Genomic DNA, 24,670 nt, shown 5'->3' on the forward strand with positions numbered 1-24,670 from the left:
GTTAATATCTTAAGCCATTCTTGAGAACACTCAAGGACAAAATTTCATTTTAAAATCAGGAAATTGTCCATAACTTGGCACTGGAACCGAATTTACCAAAAAACGGAACTTTATATAAAATTCATATAAAGACCTTTTATCCCTGAAAATTTCAAGGAAATTCATTGAATAGTTTTCGAGAAATCGCGTGCACAAAATTTTGTCTAAAAAAAAAAGAATAATAATAATAATAACTAGAAACTCATTGCGAGCAATGAGAGGTCTTCCGTCCGATTTTGAAAATAAAAACGTAAATTCAAGCTGAAAAGGTGATAAAAGAAATTCAGACACTCTGGAGATTTAACCCTTGTCGCCAGCGTGAAAATCCAATGTGCTAACCATTAACCATTCACTTTTTTTGCATCACTTCCTGTCACGACCAGAAGTAACGGCGATACAAGATTTCCTCGCGATTCAAATAAACTGATGACTGACTATCAGTCCTGAAAGTTTTAGACTTCAGTCGTTTACTGTTGCCAAGTAATATTGTGAGAACAAATTCTAATTTTGAGGACAGGTAAACAAGCGACCGGAAGTGAATTTTATAAAAAAAAAAAATCTCTGACGTTTCTCTAGACATTTGCAGTATCTACAAAATGCATAAAAACATTTCAAGTACTTTATCGATAAGCAATATTTATGAGAAAGTTAAATATCGAATTAACGTAGTTTATCACCTAAAACCGGAAGTTGACGTTTTTGTTTCCGGTAGAATCTAACATATTTCAAAAACAGCGAAAGAGATGCAATAAAGTGATGTAAATTTTAATTTAAAAAAGAAAAGTTAAAATTTTTGATTTCTTTGATCACTTCCTGTGACGACCGGAAGTTACGACTGACGCGTTTAACCAAAATGGTTTTGCCTACTCCTCAAGGTCTGCTACTTATAAAAATTTGGTGTTTTAATCTTTTACCTGTTTTTGTGATCTCACTCAGACAATTTTTCATTTTGAGGACAGAAAAACACGCAACCGGAAGTGAATTTTTGAAAAATATTTGAGGTTACTCTCGACCTTTGCAGTCTGAATAACATATTTAAAATTCATTTCAAATACATCATCTATAAAGAATATTTATAGGGAAAAAATACTCAAATTATGTCGTTTTTCTCTTATAACCGGAAGTTGTCGTTTTTGTTTCCGGTGGCACCAACATCTTTCGAATCTGCGATAAAGATGCAATAAAGTGATGCAATTTTTAATTAAAAAAAGAAAAGTTGAAATTTTCGATTTCTTTGATCAATTCCTTTGACGACCGGAAGTGACGGCTGACGCTCTGAACCCAAGTGGTTTTGGCTACATCTTAAGGTCTGTTGCTCATATAAGTCTGGTGTCTTAATCTCTTACCGTTTCCGAGATCTTGCTAAGACAACTTCTCATTTTGAGGACAGAAAAACACGCAACCGGAAGTGAATTTTACAAAGATATTTAATGATACTCTAGACATTTGCTGTCTGAATAACATATTTAAAATTCATTCCAAATACTTTATCTACAAAAGAAGCTAATGGGAAAGAAAAATACTCAAATTACGTAGTTTTTCTCTTATAACCGGAAGTTGACGTTTTTGTGTCCGGTGGGACCAACATATTTCGAAACTACAAAAGAGATGCAATAATGTGATGTAAGTATTGATTTAAAAAAGGAAAGTTGAAATTTAACGATTTCTTTGATCACTTCCTTAAGCGACCGGAAGTACTGACGACGCACGAAAAGGCAATTTTGCAAATCTAGAAGTCGTATCCTATCATCTCTAACAAGTCTCCAGTTCATATCTTTAGCCGTTTCTTAGATCCTTCGAGGACAAAATTTCATTTTAAAATCAGGAAATTGTCCATAACTTGGCACTGGAACCGAATTTACCAAAAAACGGAATTTTATATAAAATTCATATAAAGACCTTTTATCCCTGAAAATTTCAAAGAAATTCATAGAATAGTTTTCGAGAAATCGCGTGCACAAAATTTTGTCTAAAAAAAAAAGAATAATAATAATAAGAAACAATAGAATCACTATAAGGTCTTCCGTGGAGACGGAAGACCTTAATAACTAGAAACTCATTGCAAGCAATGAGAGGTCTTCCGTCCGATTTTGAAAATAAAAAACGTAAATTTAAGCTGAAAAGGTGATAAAAGAAATTCAGACACTCTGGAGATTTAACCCTGGTTGTCAGCGTGAAAATCCAACGTGCTCTCCATTAACCATTCACTTTTTTGCATCACTTCCTGTCACAACCGGAAGTAACGGCGATACAAGATTTCCTCGCGATTCAAATAAACTGATTACTGACTATCAGTTCTGAAAGTTTTAGACTTCAGTCGTTTACTGTTGCCGAGCAATATTGTGAGAACAAATTCTAATTCTGAGGACAGGTAAACACGCGACCGGAAGTGAATTTTATAAAAAAAATCTCTGACGTTTCGCTATACATTTGCAGTATCTACAAAATGCATAAAAACATTTCAAGTACTTTATCGATAAGCAATATTTATGAGAAAGTTAAATATAGAAATAACGTAGTTTATCACCTAAAACCGGAAGTTTCTGTTTTTGTTTCCGGTGGAATCTAACATATTTCAAAACAGCAAAAGAGATGCAATAAAGTAATGCAAACTTTAATTTAAAAGAGAAAAGTTAAAATTTTTGATTTCTTTGATCACTTCCTGTGACGACCGGAAGTTACGACGGACGCGTTTAACCAATATGGTTTTGACTACTCCTCAAGGTCTGCTACTCATAAAAATTTGGTGTTTTAATCTTTTACCTGTTTTTGAGATCTCGTTCAGACAATTTTTCATTTTGAGGACAGAAAAACACGCAACCGGAAGTGAATTTTTGAAAGATATTTGAAGTTACTGTAGACCTTTGCAGTCTTGAATAACATATTTAAAATTCATTTCAAATACATTATCTATAAAGAATATTTATAGGAAAGTAAAATACTCAAATTTTGTAGTTTTTTGTTTCCGGTGGGACCAACATCTTTCGAATCTGCGAAAAAGATGCAAGAAAGTGATACAATTTTTAATTTAAAGAAAGAAAAGTTGAAGTTTTCGATTTCTTTGATCACTTCCTGTGACGACCGGAAGTGACGGCTGACGCTCTGAACCCAAATGGTTTTGCCTACATCTTAAGGTCTGTTGCTCATATAAGTTTGGTGTCTTAATCTCTTACCGTTTCCGAGATCTTCCTCAGACAACTTCTCACTTTGATGACAGAAAAGCACGCAACCGGAAGTGAATTTTACAAAGATATTTGAGGTCACTCTAGACATTTGCAGTCTGAATAACATATTTAAAATTCATTTCAAATACTTTATCTACAAAAGATCTGAACGGGAAAGAAAAATACTCAAATTATGTCGTTTTTCTCTTGTAACCGGAAGTTGACGTTTTTGTTTCCGGTGGGACAAACATATTTCGAAACTACAAAAGAGATGCAATAATGTGATGTAAGTATTGATTTAAAAAGGGAAAGTTGAAATTTTACGATTTCTTTGATCACTTCCGTGAGCGACCGGAAGTGCCGACGACGAACGAAAAGTAGCGACCCGCCTTGTACCTATTACGATCTATAATCCCTGAAAGTTTCACATTGATATCTTTTACCGTTTCTGAGATTATCCGCGGACAAAATTTCATTTTGAATTCAGAAAATGGTCCTTAACTTGGCACCGGAAGCGAATTTCCAAATTTTCTCTCAGATAGATCAAGTTCATGTTACGACACATCTTTCCTGAAAATTTCATGTAAATCCATCCAATAGTCTTCGAGAAATCGCGTGCACAAAATTAGAAAGTCAAAAAAATAATAATAATAAGAAACAGTAGAATCACTATAGGTCTTCCGTTGAAAACGGAAGACCTAATAAGAAACAGTAGAATCACTATAGGTCTTCCGTTGAAAACGGAAGACCTAATAATAATAAGAAACAGTAGAATCACTATAAGGTCTTCCGTGAAAAATTCGTTTGGGGAACATAAAAATTCAAATCGGGAAAAATATCCATTCTTTATTGCATCTGGTGTTATTTCGCCAAGTATATTAAGAATTCGCTGGTAGAAATTGCTGAAAACAATGCACAGTATTACTAACTGTCTTTAACCTGAAAAAAAAACCACATTAATTTAGTGCAACACGAACCCGATTGTAAAAAAGAGGAATGTTTAAAACTAATCTACTGTAGCACCTGCTGGTCAAACGTGAAAAAATTCAAACTTGATCTATAGATTGTCCTTATAAAGCTACCAAACAAGTTTCAAATCAATTATCTTTAACATGACAACCTCGCTTGGAGCATTCATTTAGTGCTGCATGAACCCGATCGTGATCACGATTATAAAAAGAGGAATTACTCTAGTACCTGTTGGTCAAGCGTGACAAAATTCAGACTTGATCTATAGTTTGTCACTTTAAAGCTACCCAGCAAGTATCAAATCAATTCTCAAAAGCATAAAGAAAAAAGTGCAGAAAACCAAGTGGGACAGACTGACAGACATAAGTCAGAGGGACGGACAGACGCAGAGGAGACCTGTATCCCCTCCGGTTTCACCAGTAGGTGACTAATAAAGCCAGGAGTAAAACTATTAAACTGAGACAATTATATTTTGCGTGATTACATTTTCCGTCGCGATTATCACAGAATGTAATATCGCAAAATGTAATAATACACTTTTGAATCATAACATTTTGTATTATTACATTTTGTGTAGAGGTCAACTCAGAATGTAATAACGCAAAATGTAATAACACATTTTTTAGCCTATTACATTTTGTGTTATTACATGTTGCATCGAGGTTAAAGGGGCGTGGGCACAGTTGCATTGTTTACATTTTGAATATTCTTATTCAAAAAATAAAACCAGTTAAATGAATTGAATTTACATGAATATTCTTAGAATTCAATGACAACGACATTCTTTTTCACATCACGTCAAACATTGTTTTTGTAAACAGGACACTAGCCTTGTTATTGTTAATTTTTACGTTTCACTGGGTGTGTTCAATCAGCTAAACTCTGCACACATCACAGAGCACGGACTGACAATACTGGTGAGTTGGTTTTGCTTTCTCAAATTTCTACTCTGCATTTTCTGGATTTTAGTGTTAATATTTTTCATTAATACACAATAAAATTTCTCTTTTTCTTAAGTATTAATGATAAATTTACTTTGTGAAAGTGCAAGGATGTGTTAAACAAATGCGTTTCAAAATTCGTAGTGTCAATAATTTCCAAGTAAAAGAAGTTTCTAAACACGCTTTTATTATATTTCCGTGTGAAATGCTCTAGCAACATATAAGTCATGATATTATACAGAAAATTTAGGAAATTCTTAACTTCAAATCTTATTAGAAGTCTTATATTAAAATTATAAATCACATTTTCTGATGTTACAAAAATCTGTCCATTCTATATGGTATTAAAAAAAATAAATGTATGTAAATTCACATTTCGTGTGCTTAAAACTCTGTGTCCAAATTAACATCAATTATATTTGTTTCTTAAATTTTATTTAATTTATAAAATAAAAGTTCTATTTTATTTTCAATTATATGAAATAATTACTTTTGTTACTAGATCTAGGTAAAAACATATCTACGAAAGCCCATTGAACTCATTTTCGTAAAAAAAATTGCATTATAACTCAAAACTTTCGCGATATAACGCGTAACTTTCGGGAATAAAAACGAAATTTCACGTTATAACGCAAAACTTTCGTGAATAAACGCGAAACTTTCGCGTTATAACGTGAAAGTATACATATATTGTCATGTTACTTAGGAACATGTGAGCTTGCCCGACAGATAAGAAACACGAACGAAGACGGTGTGCTGTCACAGTTCTTATTTTTTATTTATTTTTGTTTGCTTTTTTGTGTAATTATACGGAGTGAAATATGTGTATTATTCAGATATCAGAAAGAGTTATCCTTCTTTGTAAATTTTTGAATTATCTTCCTTGAGTGGAAATCTTTTGTGTCAGGAGTTATCTCCCTCATTTTCTCGTGCAAGTTTTCATTCAGTCTGCCATTAGAGTTCCATCCATGAGGATGTACATGTAACATTCTACCTTCTTACGATTTGTGGCCTATTACCATGTAAGTTTTTATAGGAAACTTTTGTAACTTCATACCTATTATTTGTAAAGTTTTTTGGTGATTATTTATAGAGTTTTTGTGTATTGAAAACTTATTCAGACCGGTATTTTTTGTAAAGTTTAAAGTCACTGAAGTCACGAGAATTAGTTATTGTTATTCAATTTATCTAATATGCTTTATAGTAATTTGTTATTATGATAAGGTTTATAAGTGAGCTATTTCTATGGAACACCGTTATTGTCTTTTTGGTATATCAGTATTATAGTATTTGATTTTGTTTATTTCAGTTATTTACCTCATTCGCTCACTCGCTCATTCGCTTACTCGCTCGTGTAGACTCACTCGCTCACTTAGGCTCACTCACATAGGCTCACTTTGTCTCACTCACCTAGGCTCATTCGCTCATTCACTGATTGGAATATGAATTCGCTTGTTAATAAATATGGAACCAGTTACCATGTGTTCTTCAATGATCAAGTATGAGGTGTGAGGTGTGAGGTTTAGCTAGCTGTTCCAGACAGCATAGTAAATAAATGACAATTGGCCAGAACCAAACCCAGAATTTGAGGATGAGTGATCATCATCAAGAAGAAGAAGATGACGAACACCAGATGGTTGATCAAGAAGAAGATGACAAAAACCAGGCCTCTGCCAGGCCGAAACGTCACAGGGATCTAACTGAGAAAGGTCAAGAACTCCTAGACAAACAGATTAACACTTACTCAGCTCGTTTACAAAAGTTATGGAAAAATGTAGACACTATCATCGAGGAAGTAGACCACACATCTTCTAAAAATCCAGAACTCATCATACATTTGAAATCACAATTAGAAACAAGAATAGATGCATTCGACGTACTCTTCAGTGAATTCTGTGGTTTTCTGGAAAGACATCGAACTGAAAAATGTGTACATGAACTTCAAAAACTCAAGTTTTCAAAGAAAGGATATTCTATCTTATTTGATACTGCTTTCAGAAAACTGAATGCATTGTACCAACAGTCACCACAGCTTCATGAACAGAAACCACCTCAGGAAGAAGATGTTCATTCAAATAGGTCAACTAAGAGATCACAAGAAAATGCCTCACAAACTTCTTCAATCAGCAGTAAACAAAGCTCATTGTCTGAAAAGAGAAAGAAAGCAGAAATTGCCCGTGCCAAATTAAAATATACCGAACTTGAAATGAAAATTAAGAAGGAACAATCTCTTCTAGCATTAGAAAGAGCTAAGTCTCAGAAAATGACAGACGATTTAGAAGCAGATCTACAATTACTATCTGTTAAAAAGGAAGTCGCAGTTGCTGAAGCGGAAATTCTCAGTGAAGAGGAAGGAAGTCAGTGTGGTCATAGTGATACATGTATTAAACATTTAGAGAGTGTTGACAGTAAAGAACGTACAAAATCATATGTAGAGCAACATGCTCAAATCAGAACTCAAAATAAAAACATTTGTGTAGAACCTGAAACTATTGTGAAAGAAAATGTTAATCAACATAGTCAGAGTTGCATTCCAGAACCTTGTACATCTATACTGAATCCTCAGGCTCTTCCATACTTTCCACCACAGCCGTCCTGGAGTGTAGGAGGACAAGCAGTGACTTCAGATTTCACTCGTTATCTCTTGAAAAAAGACTTGATGCTTTCACGTCTCATCAAATTTAATGACAAACCTGAATTCTACCCGTCATGGAAAGCAACCTTTAAATCTGTTATGAGAGACTTACAAGTGACACCAGAAGAGGAAATTGACTTTCTTATCAAATTCATTAGTCTATCAGCACAACAACAGATTATCAGCATTAAAGCAGCAAGTGCCAGCAATCCAGTGCATGGACTTCAGAGAATTTGGCAAAGATTAGAGGAGAGATTTGGTTGTCCTGAAATGATAGAATCTGCTTTAAAAACAAAACTGAACTCATTTGCTCCTATTACATCGAAAGATTATCGTCGTCTATATGACTTGTCTGATATTTTGGATGAAATCCTAGCAGCAAAAGAAGATATCCGTTACCAGTCATTACTTGCATATTTTGATGCGTCGACAGGAGTGACACCTATCGTCATGAAGCTTCCGTACCAACTTCAAGAAAAATGGACGAATACAGCAGTGAAATACATAAGTGAACATCATGTTGTGTTTCCCCCATTTCATGTATTTGCAAACTTTATTCGTGAGCAAAGCCGTATCAAGAACAATCCCAGTTTTGCTTATACAGATAGAAACTTGCATATGCAGAAACACAGTGACAAAACTCTGAAGATTTCAAGCAGGAAAACAGCTGTGTCTCGGCAACCACAGATTCTTCGTAACTCAGGAAAAGAAAACCAGTGTCCCCTTCATAAGACAAACCATTCCTTGGAACAGTGCAGAGCTTTCAGAACAAAGCCATTTGACGAACGGAGGAAGATCTTGAAAGATAACAATTTGTGTTATAGATGTTGTTCAAGAGATCATAAACAAGCAGAGTGTCATTCTGATGTGCAGTGTGGAGAATGTGGAAGCAAATTTCACACATCACCATTACATGTGAACAGGACAAAAGTTCAGACTTCATACCCTTGGAGAAACTATGGCGGGGAGAATTTCACTGAGAGACAAGTTTTAGATTCTGAAAATGTGAACAACCCAGCTGTGAATTCTAAGTGTACACAAATCTGTGGACAAACATTTGGTGGAAAATCTTGTGCTAAAACCATTCTGGTGCATGTGTACCCAAAACACTGTCCGCAAAAATCTGTGAAAATTTATGCAGTGATTGATGACCAGTCAAACAGAACACTTGCTAAAACAGAACTCTTTGATCTTATGGACACTCATGGAACTATGACAAATTACCTGTTAACATCTTGTTCAGGAAAAGTTCAAAGGTCAGGACGTAAAGTTCATGGATTAGTTGTTGAGTCATTAGATGGACAAAACTGTATAGATATACCTACCATCATTGAGTGTGATGAAATTCCTGAAGTCAGAGAGGAAATTCCTACACCAGATGTAGCCCTACATTATGAACATTTGCATGACATTGCTGATCACATACCACCAGTTGATCCTAATGCAGAAATCCTGTTACTGATAGGAAGGGACATAACCAAAGCACATCACGTTTTAGACCAACACATTGGATTGGGAAATCAACCCTATGCCCAAAAACTGTCCCTTGGTTGGACTATCATTGGTGAGACTTGTTTGGGAAAAACCCATAAACCAGATGTCATTAATGTCATGAAAACTTGTGTTCTACCTGATGGCCGTCCAACTCTGATGCTACCTTGCAACAGTAACTTACAGGTCAAAGAAAAAATCCTCAATGAAACCTCAACAAACATCATGTGTACAAAAACTGAAATTGGTGAAAGTGTTTTTCAGAGGACAGAGAATGATGAAAAGTTAGGACTTTCTATGGATGATCATGAGTTCTTAGACATCATGAATTTAGAATTTACAAAAGATCTTGATGGACATTGGCAAGCTCCACTTCCTTTTCGTAAGGACCGTCAAAGACTAGTAAACAACTATGATCAAGCTAGGAAGAGAGCAAAACAGTTAGATTACACTTTGCAGAACGATCCTACAAAGAAAGAACATTTTGTGGAATTTATGGATGCATTGTTCAAGAATCATCATGCAGAAATAGCACCGCCTCTACAGAATGGAGAAGAGTGTTGGTACTTACCATTGTTTGGAGTTTACAACCCAAAGAAACCAAACAAAATTCGAGTTGTGTTTGATTCTTCAGCAAAATTTGAAGGAAAGTCGCTTAACGACGTACTACTTACCGGACCAGACTTGACAAACAGTCTTCTGGGTGTTTTACTACGGTTCCGCAGAGAGAAAGTCCCATTAATTGGAGATATTGAACAGATGTTTTATTGTTTTAAAGTCTGTGAACCTCATCGAAATTTCTTGCGATTTCTATGGCATGAAGACAACAATCCTGAAAAGAGACTGATCGAATACCGTATGACTGTTCACGTCTTCGGAAACAGTCCCTCGCCAGCCATCGCAACCTACGGATTACGCAAGACTGTGAAGGAAGTAGAAGATATGTTTGGGACAGATGTAATTCAGTATGTAGAACGTGATTTTTATGTGGATGATGGATTAACATCACAACCTACTGTAGAAAAAGCTGTGGACCTAATGAAAAGAACACAGAAAGCATTGAGTTATGGGAAATTACGTCTACACAAAATAGCTTCAAACAACCAGGAAGTTATGAACGCTTTTCCACCTAGTGATCTGTCAAGTGAAATGAAAGACTTGGATTTATCAAAAGACAATCTACCAACACAGCGCAGTCTAGGACTTAATTGGGACTTACAGTCAGATTCGTTTTTCTTTAAAATTTCAAATGATGTCAAACCATTCACAAGAAGAGGTGTGTTATCAACAATAAATAGTATATTTGACCCCCTAGGATTTCTCGCCCCAATTATCATCCAAGGCAAGTCACTTATGAGGAATCTACTTCAAGAAACGGTCAACTGGGATGAACCTTTACCAGAAAATCAGTCTACTCAGTGGGAAAAATGGAAAAATTCCTTACAACATCTCCAAAATCTACACATCCCAAGAGTTTACATAGAACTGACTCAGTCGTGGAGTGAGACAATGAACAAAACAATTCACATTTTTTGTGATGCTTCAGAATCAGCAATATCAGCAGTGGCCTATGTAGAATCACAAGGAAACTTTGGATTTATCCTCGGCAAATCAAAACTTGCGCCCTTAAAAGGACATTCGATACCACGTTTAGAACTTTGTGGCGCTGTGCTAGCTGTGGAAATTGCTAAGTGTGTATCAGAACAGCTAGAATTACCGATTGAACATTTTAAGTTTTACTGTGATAGTAAAGTAGTGTTGGGATATATTTTCAACAATTCAAGGAGATTCTATCAGTATGTGGCAAACAGAGTGATGCAAATTCGTAAAGTGACCAAACCAGATCAGTGGTCATACATATCAACAGACAAAAATCCAGCTGATCAAGCAACAAGACAGATACCAGTTAAAGCTCTACAAAACAGTACTTGGCTCTTAGGACCATCACCTGCACACTTACAACAGATTCAGCACCCATGCGTATCTTATGAGATGGTGGACCCAGATTCAGACAGGGAAGTCAGACAAGAAATCACTTGTCTAAAGGTTGACATCTCTAGACTTGGACTGAAATCAGAAAGATTCTCATGTTTTTCGCAATGGAGGAAACTTGTTGAAACTATTGCCAGACTTCAGCATATAGCACATTCCTTTCAACAAGGAGACAGTAAATGCTCTGGGTGGCATGTGTGTGAAGATTCAAGAACTGTGGAAAATTTCAACAAAGCTGAGAAACTTATCATCAAAATTGTGCAGAATGAAGTGTATTTAGAAGAAATTCAGTGCATATTGAAAGAAAAACCTCTACCTAGAGATAGTAACATTTTACCTCTTTCGCCATTCTTGGATAAAGATGGAATACTGAGAGTCGGAGGACGTCTCAACAAAAGTTCTTTACCAATCAATGAGAAAAATCCAGTGATAATACCCAGAAACCATCATATAGCGTTGTTGATTGTTCGTGACTATCATGAACTCTGTAAACATCAAGGTCGCCACTTAACAGCAGGAGCGATTCGTAGTGCTGGATTCTGGATAATAGGAGCCAGAAAATTAGTTTCATCCATACTTCACAACTGTGTCAAATGCAGAAAATTACGTGGAAAGCTATTGTGTCAAAAAATGTCGGACCTTCCTACCGATCGTTTGGAGCCTAGTCCACCATTTACTTACATTGGCCTGGATACGTTTGGACCATGGGAGATAGTTACTCGTCGGACGCGTGGAGGATCTGCAAACTCGAAAAGATGGGCAATCTTATTTACCTGCCTTACAACGAGAGGAATTCACATTGAAGTTGTGGAGGAGTTAAGCTCTTCATCATTTATCAATGCCTTTAAGCGGTTTGAAGCCATTCGAGGAAAAGTTACCCAAATTCGTTCAGATCAAGGAACCAATTTCGTGGGTGCTATAAATGACCTGAAAATTGATTCAACTGGACTCAACTTGGAAGACGGTAAAATCAAAAACTTCCTTTATGAGTGTGGAACTACTTGGAAGTTTAATCCACCCCACTCTTCGCATATGGGTGGCGCATGGGAACGCCTAATTGGAGTAGTAAGACGTGTGATTGATGCAGTTATGTTGGAGATACCAGCTAGATCACTAACTCATGAAACACTGACGACATTTATGGCAGAAGTTTCAGCAATCGTAAATGCCAGACCATTAGTCCCCTTATCGGAAGATGCAGATGAACCGTACCCTCTGAGCCCTTCCATGATACTTACCCAGAAAACTCCTGTGATCGTCGACCTTCCTGTTGACAAGATGAACATGTATCAAGCTCAGTGGAAACGCGTACAGCATATGGCAGATTTATTCTGGACACGCTGGAGAAAAGAGTATCTTTATACTTTACAGATTCGTCGCAAGTGGACGCGTAGTGAAAGAAACATTACACAAGGTGATATTGTGTTACTTCGCGATAAAGATGTTCATCGTAACCTTTGGCCTATGGGTGTCATTGTGAAAGTGTTTCCCAGTGATGACGGGAAAGTTCGTAAAGCTGAAATTCGTGTCGCGAAACGCGGTTGCCAGTCGTCAACATTCATTCGTCCAGTTACAGAGATGGTGCTGCTACTATCCAATGACATTGATGTATAGCTTGTAATTGTATATGTGATGTTAGAAACATCAGACGGGGAGTGTGCTGTCACAGTTCTTATTTTTTATTTATTTTTGTTTGCTTTTTTGTGTAATTATACGGAGTGAAATATGTGTATTATTCAGATATCAGAAAGAGTTATCCTTCTTTGTAAATTTTTGAATTATCTTCCTTGAGTGGAAATCTTTTGTGTCAGGAGTTATCTCCCTCATTTTCTCGTGCAAGTTTTCATTCAGTCTGCCATTAGAGTTCCATCCATGAGGATGTACATGTAACATTCTACCTTCTTACGATTTGTGGCCTATTACCATGTAAGTTTTTATAGGAAACTTTTGTAACTTCATACCTATTATTTGTAAAGTTTTTTGGTGATTATTTATAGAGTTTTTGTGTATTGAAAACTTATTCAGACCGGTATTTTTTGTAAAGTTTAAAGTCACTGAAGTCACGAGAATTAGTTATTGTTATTCAATTTATCTAATATGCTTTATAGTAATTTGTTATTATGATAAGGTTTATAAGTGAGCTATTTCTATGGAACACCGTTATTGTCTTTTTGGTATATCAGTATTATAGTATTTGATTTTGTTTATTTCAGTTATTTACCTCATTCGCTCACTCGCTCATTCGCTTACTCGCTCGTGTAGACTCACTCGCTCACTTAGGCTCACTCACATAGGCTCACTTTGTCTCACTCACCTAGGCTCATTCGCTCATTCACTGATTGGAATATGAATTCGCTTGTTAATAAATATGGAACCAGTTACCATGTGTTCTTCAATGATCAAGTATGAGGTGTGAGGTGTGAGGTTTAGCTAGCTGTTCCAGACAGCATAGACGGGGACTTCTATTCAAGAAATGAATTTAATTTTTGAAGATTCATGAGGACATGAACTACGACGCTTCACGCCGGCATATTTCATGAAGCGCGTTAGAGCTTCATGATAAATATGTCGGCGTGAAGCGTTGTAGTTCATATACCTCATGAATTTTCAAAAATTAAAATTCATTTCTTATATTTACATTATTTTTCTGATGATTTGCCACAAATAATGCCATTCAACTGTCATTTTTAAAGCAAATTAGTTTGCACTATTATAATAGTTTTGACGTCAAGTAAGGTATTATGACGTAACAATGGAGATATTCATGACCATTCATGGTAGTCCATGAGAAAATGCAAGTTGTATTCTATTTTGAAAAGAATCATAAGGGAAATTTATTGGAAATGTAAATATAAATTTATAAATGACATTTCTTCAGAAGATGTAAAAGAGAATTGATGCGAGAAATGGATAGAATAGTCTTGAGAGCTTTTCTTTTAATCTCAAAACCCTACTTATTCATTAGATGAATATTCCTTTAAAGATTTTCTTGTTTTGTTGAATCCAAGAAATTCTTTAGATTGATTTTTTTTTTCAGGAAGATCTCCACTTGTCACTTTCGTTTTCAAGGCTTTTTATCATTTAAGTTCACCACATCTTTACCACTAGTAAAGAAATCCATCATTTTGGACTATAAATTATACCCTGTAGAAATATGGCTTAAAAGTAAAAAATAAAACGTCACTGTAGTGTTTAGAAACTGAACAACTATAGGTGTTTAGCTAAACACTAAAGTTTAAACGTGCTAAGAAGTGTAAGATGTTCCTTAAGAAAGTGGAAGAAAGCTGTGTTAAGCTTTTTATTCATGATCTTAAAGAATTTGACAGTGATGCCCCAAATTTGAATATGTGTAAGAAGTATGAAATTACGTAACTTTCAAATCTGATTCTGGCGGACTTGAAAATATTTCACTGTAGTACTTCATGTAGAATATTGATTAACAAGGTAGTTACATTGTTCTGTGACTCAAACGTCAACGGTAAAAAAACGATAAAAATATTATACAATGTGGACAGAATAATAATCGAAAAGACTCTCAATGCACAAACGTTACCACTAATACTTCCTTCAATTTCCTTATTCACGCTTTCCTCAACCAAGCCCTTATTTATTTTCTTATTCAAATTCTGATATATCTTTGTTTGCAGAACAATGTGTCAAATCTACTTGTCTTTATACGAAAATAAAATTTCAGTGTAAGGACATATCAAGGAAGGAATTTAGACCGATTATAACGTTTGGTTTACTTCAAGTGTCCTCTTTCGGAGAATTTCAATATTTCCAGTTTTTTTTGTTTTCAGTTTGAAACGTGTAAAAAAAAAATGAAATACAACACGTAAAATTTTAGAATATTGGATTCGAATAATCGCGAATCTTACGTTTTACTCTAAAGATAATTTGTCTTCCAAAATATCAAGACACCAAAAAATAAGCTTTTTTATTATTTGCAAATACGTAGTTCCACAAGAAGTAAATACAAGACTTTTTAACCCCTGCAAATAAAGCAAGAAGACTTGTGAGAACGGTAGTCTGACAATAGGAAGCGCAATGTATAATACTGTGTACATTTTATGCATTGAAAGACACAAGGATGGATGGATTGATTGATTATTACGCCTGAAAGGCACAATGGAAGGGCAGAAGGAAATGTACATGTATAGAAATGGTCCGTTATTTTTGTCTTCGTTTGAGGATGTCATATTGTAAAACATAACTTTCTCAAGAATTTCTTTCATAAATTTCGAAATGTGGATAAATATGCAATACACGAACATGTATCATATGAATATCTTGAATGATCACACGTGATATCAGACCATAAATATAGGAAAAACTTACTGTACGGTCACACTTTTGTGTCGAATAAAACCAGTTTCAAAATCTGTTCATACAGTGTAACTGAATGCAATAGTATATGTTCTGTTCATGTCCACGCACTTTTATTTGGTTTTCCGTCATGTGTACATGTACCTACAGGTTTTAGAACCACCAAAAAGATTTCGTTTCCATATCTGCAGCAACATCTTTGGTTTCCAATTTTTAAATAATAATCAGAATCATCATATCTTTTGCTAAAAAAGGAAAAAATTACAACTTTACGCCAAGTTTTTAGCTCTGTTAAAATATACATTGTCACAGCAACAGTATCTTTTTTAAAAGACCAAGAGTTTCATACATCTAGATTTCCCGGAAATAAACTGCTTTATGTTTTACCGAAAAGTGAGATATTGGACCTGTCGATGAGATATTGGACCGCTTACGTCACACTGAGGGTGGGATCAGCCAAGTCCTATTTGCATTCGTTGGAGTTCGACAGTGCTGGAATTGCATGGCAAAAGTTTTTTTTTTACCGCAGTGCGGGTAAAAGAAATTTGCATCATGGAAGTGAGCACAAGATATATTTATGTAAAAAAAAAGGGTGTTGCTAAAACGCGGAACGGAACAGAAAACGGAAAATTTGATGTCAAGTTTCCACTAAACACAGGTATAATTCAGACTTATGAAGCAATATTCATTATCTAATACTAGTACATGTAAATCATATCTAATTAAAAGTTATCGTAACAATGTGATTTATTCATGATTTTTTTCCCTCAAAACATGTGGCATATTTACATGCAATGGTCAATAAAATACACATTAATTAGACTCACATCCCATTATCTATCAGAATGTCTCACTTCATGTGCGGATCTAGGGGGGAGGGGTCGGGAAGTCCGGACCCCCCCCCCCCCTGAAATTTGCAGAGTTATTAAATGTATATACTAAACCAACTAAAAGTGGACCACCCCCTCCTCTCGAAAACGAGGACCCCCCTCGAAAACGCGGATCTGTATAAAGTTGGTACGAAAAGTCAAAAGTATTGAGCTTTAGAATTCGACTACCCCCCTCCCCCCGAAATAGGCTTTACACGTTCGGGAAAGGACTTTACGTTTTTTTTTTTTTTTTTTTTTTTTTTTTTTGCTTGTCAAGAATTTTCTGGGTTGGAATTTTTTTTGGACTGGGGTCGGACCCCCCTTGGAAAAAAATTCCTGGATCCGTGCCTGCACTTATCACTCATCCAAATCTGAATTTTAAAAAATGGCTTATTCGTCAATTATTGATTGTTAAAGGGGCAATGTTGTTTTGAAACAGGCGGAAAGAAAGAGAAAGACAGAGTACATATATATTTGTGTTAGAGACAACGATCACTGGCATTAAGGAAACAGTTTTTAAAAAAAGTTTATTACAAGTACAGGAGTGTTGATGCAATCCACAGGGACGTGAAACGGGGATTTAAGAAAGATAGCATACAAGTATATGACGAAATTGTGCAAAACAGCACAAACTTATTCCACAGAATAACGTCAAGATTAAATTGATGGGGAAATGACATATTTTCGAGAAAATATAGAGTTGTTATTTATATTTTAGTAAGGGGGGGGGGATTTACAGAGATGTACGTTATCCACACCTAAGGTGCATGGGTACATATGCATTGAAAATTATGGGAATTTTCGCTCAAAACATGTTACATGTATATATGTACGGCATTCGATATTTTCTGTTCCGTTGTCCGCACCCTGTGCTTTGTCTATGTTCAGACATCTTCATAAATAAGAGAATGAACATGACTAAATCAACTCGTATTTTAATAATTAAGGATTAAATATGAAAAAAATTATATGATATATACTGTTTCTGGTATTATTTTTATATTCTAAGGGACATACTTTCCGTTTTCCGTTCCGTTTTCCGTTCCGCGTTTTAGCAACACCCCCCCCCGTCCCCCCCCCCCCCCAAAAAAAAGATTATAACAAAACATTTATTGACTGTGTTCCCGGCAGAAATACGTTTTGTCAACCCTTTGAACAAAACTGTTTGCCTTCAGCCTAACGGACTCAGGCAAAGTTTGGTTCTTGGGTCCCACAAAACGCATGTTGCCCTCTAACCCAGTCAATAAATGTATAATATGACATTACATGTATGTATGACTTTAGTATACAATATACAACTTCGAATTCCTCCTCCTCAAAAAAGAAAAGGCACAAAAAACCTTCCTCTTAAAGATTATTGATTTGTTTCTTCTTTAAATGTTTATTAAGTGTTTATAATATTTGGCCAATTGATTAACATCTTCCTTAACTCATGCAAGCACCTCAAGCCGTGCGTGCCCAGGTTTATGTCTATTAATATCTAAAACGAAATAAACTGATGGATGAAGCTATGTTGCCCAACAGCAAGAGAAATTAGAGGATGATCAGGGATCAGCAAAATAATTAGTCCGGTACCCCATGACAAATCTTAAAGTAGATATATTTACTTGCCTGTACTTGACCCCATATAAAACAATAGTGCATAAGTACTATTAACAAACATAACTCATTACCCCTGACCTCCCTTGGTCTTTGAAAAACATTTAATGTTTAAAGATGAGATATTTTGTCTCAATTTTATTTATCTATTATTCACAAATCTACCTGATCTTTTAAAAACGATGAAGTGCAGTGGTTTGAGCGTTTGTCTAGAGTCGCGATGTACATGTAAGGGGTAGATCCTTACGTCGCGGGTTCGAATCCACTGCGGGAAATGGAGATCGGTCCTTCAGATGAGACTGTATAAGCCGAGGTCCCGTGTCGCAGTTGGTGCTGGCACGAAAGAGATTCCTCACTGCTCAATGGCCCTGAGTGTCGAATATAGGTCAAAATTTGCAGCCCTCCACCAGCAAGTGGTGGTGTCTCCATATGAGTGAGAAATTCTCGAGAGGGATGTTAAACAACACACAAACAAACAAACTATGGAAATGCTTTTATATGATATTGTATAGATTCTTGTATAAAACTCTAACTTTATTGACCATTCAATTACATTATAAATAATGATTAGTTATCATAGATGAATTACTTCTCCCAGTAGAATACAAAAGAATACAAATTAATAGAGTCCTGCCTAACACCAGAAAACTTGACGAAGTGGTTCAGAATTTTACCCCAATGTGGTAAAAATACCCTTGCTTTTATCAACTTTGTACTTTGTTCGCTCAGGAGCAGGGTTTTTTTTAAAAAAAGAAATAATGAATCTTCACTATATATTCAAAACAGCCTCACCCTAACAACAAAAACTCCCTGACCCAGAGGCCATGAATTCACAATTTTTTTTTTTTTGAAAAAGCACACTTGCTCATGATTACTATGTTCTTAGTTTATCTGCTTAATATCTACGAGCACAGAAGATGTCAAAGAATGTATTTTTATATAATCAAAAGAGCCCTGCCCTAACACCAGAGCCCCTGACTCAGGAGTCGAAAAACTCGTAATTTTGGAAGAAGCACCTTTGCTCATCATAACCATGCATTTAGTATGTTTACTAAATACCCAGAGGGAGAGGAGAAGATTTTTCAAAAGAAAAATGAATTTTCAACAGATCCCCGGCCTGACACAATATCCTCAGCCCAGGGGCTATGAATTTCATAATTTGGAAGAGTCATCCTTGGTCATCATTACCATGCAACTAATTTGACTGCTATATACGAAGGGGCAGAGTATGAAGGGTAATCGTGTTAAAATATCAAGACGTGTAAATTCTCAATTTTTAGCTTGAAAATTGTATACCTGTATCTCTACAATATTATTGTAATTGTTGATCTCAAACTCATAACTCGAACACTGTACCGTGTAATTTCCGACGTTTCCTTTCTATACTTCACATGTCGTATCTAAAACTTTAAACTGTCATATTTTGAGTACGTTATTGTGAAAATTCAAAAATGTATCAATTCGTATTTGTTATGTTCCCGTTCGTGAGTCCATATTTTACACATTCGTACTACAAAAATGACATCTGACAAAATACAAATCTACAAGTGTCGAGTCAACATGTTTGTCGAATTTTAACATGACAATATATGGAAAGTCTTCGGAAATTTACGATTGGTAGGCGGTAAATCTAGTACAACCAGATGCTGAAAGTCCCTGTATAATTCTAGTAATTGTCCCGAAATACTTTGCAAGCACATATTAAATTTCCCAGAGATGATAATTGTGTTCATTTGAAATTTCTAGCTAGGTTTGTAGCAACATTTTTCTTGAGGGGGAGGGGGTATTTTTCTAACTATAATGTATTATGTTAACTAGTATCTCCATATATTGCGGTACTTATTTCTTTTGCGTAAAAAAGTTAATCCAAATATCTACTTTAACTTTTCATCAAATGCTATTCAGAAACCTAGCAATGAGATTTTTTTAAGCGGCAAATTATTATCAAACCTTGCTTCGTTTAATTTGTAGTCTATTTTTAAAACAGAAAGTCTTAATCACCTCCTAAAATGGAAAGTCTCATATATTGTATAGCGGTATTGGAAAACGAAGATTGACGCTGTCACGAAGTGCAATTTTTTACTTTTTTAATTCAGCATATGAATCTACATGTCAAAAAGGATTGATAAAAGTTATTGATTGATTACTGATACTTTTATTTGATTAAAGAATTGTTTTGTTAATTATATTTATTTATTCATATAAACATCTGTAATCTCATTCTGGACTTTGTTGTACTATTTCTAGTACGATTTATAATTCCCGAACCTCTAGGCGAGATTCCTTAGACGATTTTAGCCCAGAATTAAAGATACATATGATATTTTGAGTCACAATGATACCCAGAGGGAACTCGGAAACAACAACAAAAACAGAGGCGGATCCAGCATTTTCAGTAAAGAATGGGGGTGAGGTGGGGTAAAATGTTAAATGACGAGAGAAACTCGCACTGCTTGTAGATCTTTTGAATTTCATAGCAAAAGTTCTATAAAGACATTTTTAAGTTCAGGAGGCGCAGGATGCATCCCAAATCCGCCACAGGATACAAAGGATTGAGAATGACGTGAAACTCAAAATAAGAAAAATCCCACTGTGGGACGTGGAGGCCGGTCCTTCGGATGAGACCGTATAAACCGAGGTTCCGTGTCGCAGTAGGTGCTGGCACGAAAAAGATCCCTCGCTGCTCAATGGCCGTCAGTGCCGAGTATAAGACAAAATTTGCAGCTCTCCACCGGCAAGTGAGTGAAAAATTCTCGAGAGGGACGTTAAACAACATACAAGCAAACAAACAAAACAAAATAAGAAAAATATATGTACTTAGTTGTCATTGTTGGGTAATCTATATTTCTTATACGCTACCTGGGTTACTATATATGATGTACAAAAATATTATAATTTTTCTTAAAAAGACTTTTCTGTAATAGAAAATAAAATGTCTTTGTAATAAATTAAGAGATAATGTAGAAAGTATACGTGTCTGTCAGCACAAATCCCGTACAAGGAGATGAAAGGATATGCAACACAAATTTTTGTTTTATTTATCAGTAACAATGTCAGTACTTAAGGATCTTTGCATTTTGGCCATTAATTCCAATATGTACAATGACATGTAGGCTACAGTAATTTTAAAGGCAGTCAGCAAGGGTACATGTATATATAGAAAACTTGCTTGGATGAGGCACGTTACATTTTCGAAACGAAACCTTTTACAGTACTGTTGAAAATGTTCATTGAAAGGCCGATTGGCCTTCCCCTTTTTGTAGCAGTATAGTCAAATAGTTTGGAGAATTTCCTTTTATCCCTCGTCAATTTTTTTTTCATGTAAATTGTGATTTTTTTTCTATGGCCTGGCTGCCCCCCCCCCTTTTTTCACTGCGTGTCTGTGGATCATATGTTGTTGAACACTCGGTTGTAACTTCTGGTTTAAGATTTTCATTGCGTTTTATTTATTATGATTTTACATTTGACCTCTCTATAGCTTCAGTCACACAGGAATCCCAAACTACAAAATTAAACCACCCTAAGATAATGCAAAAATATGATTATTTCAAATGAACACAAATATCTCTGGTAAATATGATACGTGCCTGCAAAGTATTTAGAAAACAAAAATTTTCAAAACTTATAACAGACTTTTCAGCATCCGGCTGTACTAGATTTACTGCCTACCAATCGTAAGTTTCCGTAATTTTCCATATATGGTCACGTCAAAATTTGATAAACATGTTGACTTGACACTTGTAGATTTGTATTTGGTCAGATGTCATTTTTGTAGTGCGAATGTGTAAAATATGGACTCTCGAACGGGACCATAACAAATACGAAATGATGCATTTTTGAATTTTCACAAAAACTTAACTCAAAATATGACAGTTCAAAGATTTAGATACAACGTGTGACGTATTCAGAAGTATAGAAAGGGAGCGTCGGGAATTACACGGTACAGTGTTCGAGTTAATAGTTTGAGATCAACAAATTACGATTGTAGAGATACAGGTATACAATTTTTAACCTTCTGATTGATAGAGCACGCCCTTACACCAGAACCCCTTTTCCAGGGTTCAAGAAATTAACAATTTTGAAATATGCATCCTTTTTTTATCATAGCCAGACACTTAATTTATCTGATAAATACCCAAATGCAGAGAAGAAGATTTTTAAAGAATTGATCTATGTTTAGTATATAGTCCATAAAGCCCAGTCTTAACACCAGAACCGCTCACGCAAGGGCTATGAAATTCACAATTTTGAAAGATGCACCCTTGCTTATCATAACCATGCACTTTTTCTTTATTGCCCAGGAGCAAAGAAGGAGATTTTAAAAGATATAATGCATTTTCATTAGACCCCCCCCCCCCCACACACACACACAACTCAAAAGCCCCTAACCCGGGGGATGTGAAATTTATAATTTTGGAAGCATCCTTGTTCATCATAACCATGCACTTAGTTTTTTCGTTATACCCAAGAGCAGAGATTTTCAAAGAATCAATACATTTCATAATACAGTCAATAGAGCCTCCCCAGCCACCGAACCTCTGACTCCTGGGCCACAGATTTCACAATTTTGGAAGACACCATTGCTAAACATAACCCACTTAGTTTTTCTGCTAAATACAAATGGGAGAGAAGAAGATTTTTGAAGAAGTACTGCATTTTCATTACATGTATTATATTAAGAGCCCCGCACTACCTCCAGAACCCCTGACACTGGTGCCATGAATTTCACAATTTTGGTAGAGGGCTCAATGCTAGTTACAACCATTGCAACTGTTCAGCTGCTTGTATCATGGATTTAAGAAGAAGACTTTTAAAGATTGCATGAATTTTTATGTTTTTAGTCCCACACCTCAGGTCCAAGGGGGTGACCTTGAAATTCACAATTTTTATTCCTTTTCCTTATAAATGTTCTATGTCAAATTTGGTTGAAATTAGTTCAGCGGTTCCAGAGAAGAAGTTGAAAATGTTTGAATGTAACGGAAGACGCATGACGACGGACAAAAACAGAAAGCAATAGGTCACCTGAGTAGCTAAGATTTTCGACGATGAAAAATCTAGAATTAGTGCAGCACAACAGTGTCTAAAATATAAGTTTATGCATCATACGCTTAAGAAACAAGTTACAACGACACAGATATGTACATGTAGTTGTCTAGTTAGATTTGTGTTTTAAGTCAATAGTGTGATATCGTTTATAGGAAAAAATAATTTCTGTATGTCTAGATTTGGAGTCCAATTTGAATTATCGAAATGTTCTAGAGAATGAAAAGTGTTTGACTTTAATGAATGCCCTTTTCTTGACCCCCGGTTTAGAGTTGAGCCACGATGGGTGATCACAGTTTTACATACATGTAGGAATAGATAGGAAAAAAATCTTTAAAATCTTCTCAAGAACAGCAAAGCCACGATTAGTCATATGTTTATGAAAGCATCCTCAGGTAGTGTAGATTCAAGTTCCTTCAAACCATGACCTCAACGGCTAGGGTGGGGTCACAATGGGCCATCAAATTTTCTCATAGGAATATATTGGAAAAATCTTCCCCTGAAGAGCAGATAAGGCATATATATACATTCGACCTTCGAGGTTTTTCGATTATAAATATTCATAAAATGTGTGTAAACCGACATGCTCACTAAATACATTATAATTATATGGGTGTCAGTATTGAAAATTATGCGAAATATTTTTAGGAAAGCGATTTAAAAAAAACAGTCACAATTTTTTCAGCATAATAATACCTAGATATGGAAGATAACGAAATAAATTACATAAAATTAATAAGTATTAATCGATCACATCCTAACCAATGAAATAATCCCTATTTAAGACAAAATTACATCGTAACTAATTTAGAAATCCCTCTTTACATTATTGAACGTAGAACCTACGTCGTATGACGTCATAGTTAAGTGAACGAATGCAAGACTGTCTCAGCTAATGAAAATACACAACTGTGATAAAGGAATGACATGCAACTATTTTGAAGGAATGCAAAGTTGCTAGGAAATCTTCAGTCGACTATTAAATAGTACAATATCTTGATGATATATCGACTGAGTCTTAGATTTATTAAAGATTGTGATTAATGTTTGTAATGTCTATTATGAAATGAAATGTATTCAATTTCAGAATTATTTCCTTATTATTCATTTAGATTTTTAGTGGTTTATGTATAATAATAATAATAATTCGCTAAATATTAATTTTTAAAATAAAAATTTCATTTTTTGATAAATATTCATATTGTTTATCTGAAAGTTACACAAAAACATTCATTTAATCAAGAAATCCTGTGTAAGTGCAAAAAGGTCAACATAACTAGTATTGAAAAAAAATCTCTCTCATTAGTTTGCGGGGAAAGGTATATATTTTAATCTTTTTTCGTAATCATTTGGGTATGTTCTTCATCATATTAAGGATTGAAAACATTGTCACAAAGACTTTTGGTAAATAATTACAAATTTAGGGTTTTAGATGGACTAAAATATCCTTTTAAAAATATTAAGCGCATTTGTGTATATTTATTGAAATGTGGATTTAATCTTTTATGTCAGTTGAAGAAAAACGAATTTAAATTTAGTAATATTTCTAACTATTCTTCAGTTAATGAAGTCTATCAACAAAGGTGTTTGAAGAAGTATTTT

At 35.0% G+C, this 24,670-nt stretch overlaps 1 long non-coding RNA gene across 1 annotated transcript; it reads left to right on the forward strand.

Moving 5' to 3' along the window:
• The first annotated feature begins 5,899 nt into the window (after positions 1 to 5,899).
• LOC133182115 (uncharacterized) lies at positions 5,900 to 6,588 on the forward strand. The gene is made up of 2 exons (XR_009720515.1): positions 5,900 to 6,135; positions 6,423 to 6,588. It is a non-coding gene; the product is annotated as an uncharacterized LOC133182115 (long non-coding RNA).
• Positions 6,589 to 24,670: the final 18,082 nt, after the last annotated feature.

The sequence above is a fragment of the Saccostrea echinata genome, unplaced genomic scaffold, assembly GCF_033153115.1.
Source record: "Saccostrea echinata isolate AGI-Se365-2 ecotype Australia unplaced genomic scaffold, CSIRO_AGI_Sech_v1 ptg000009l, whole genome shotgun sequence".
NCBI lineage: Eukaryota > Metazoa > Mollusca > Bivalvia > Ostreida > Ostreidae > Saccostrea > Saccostrea echinata.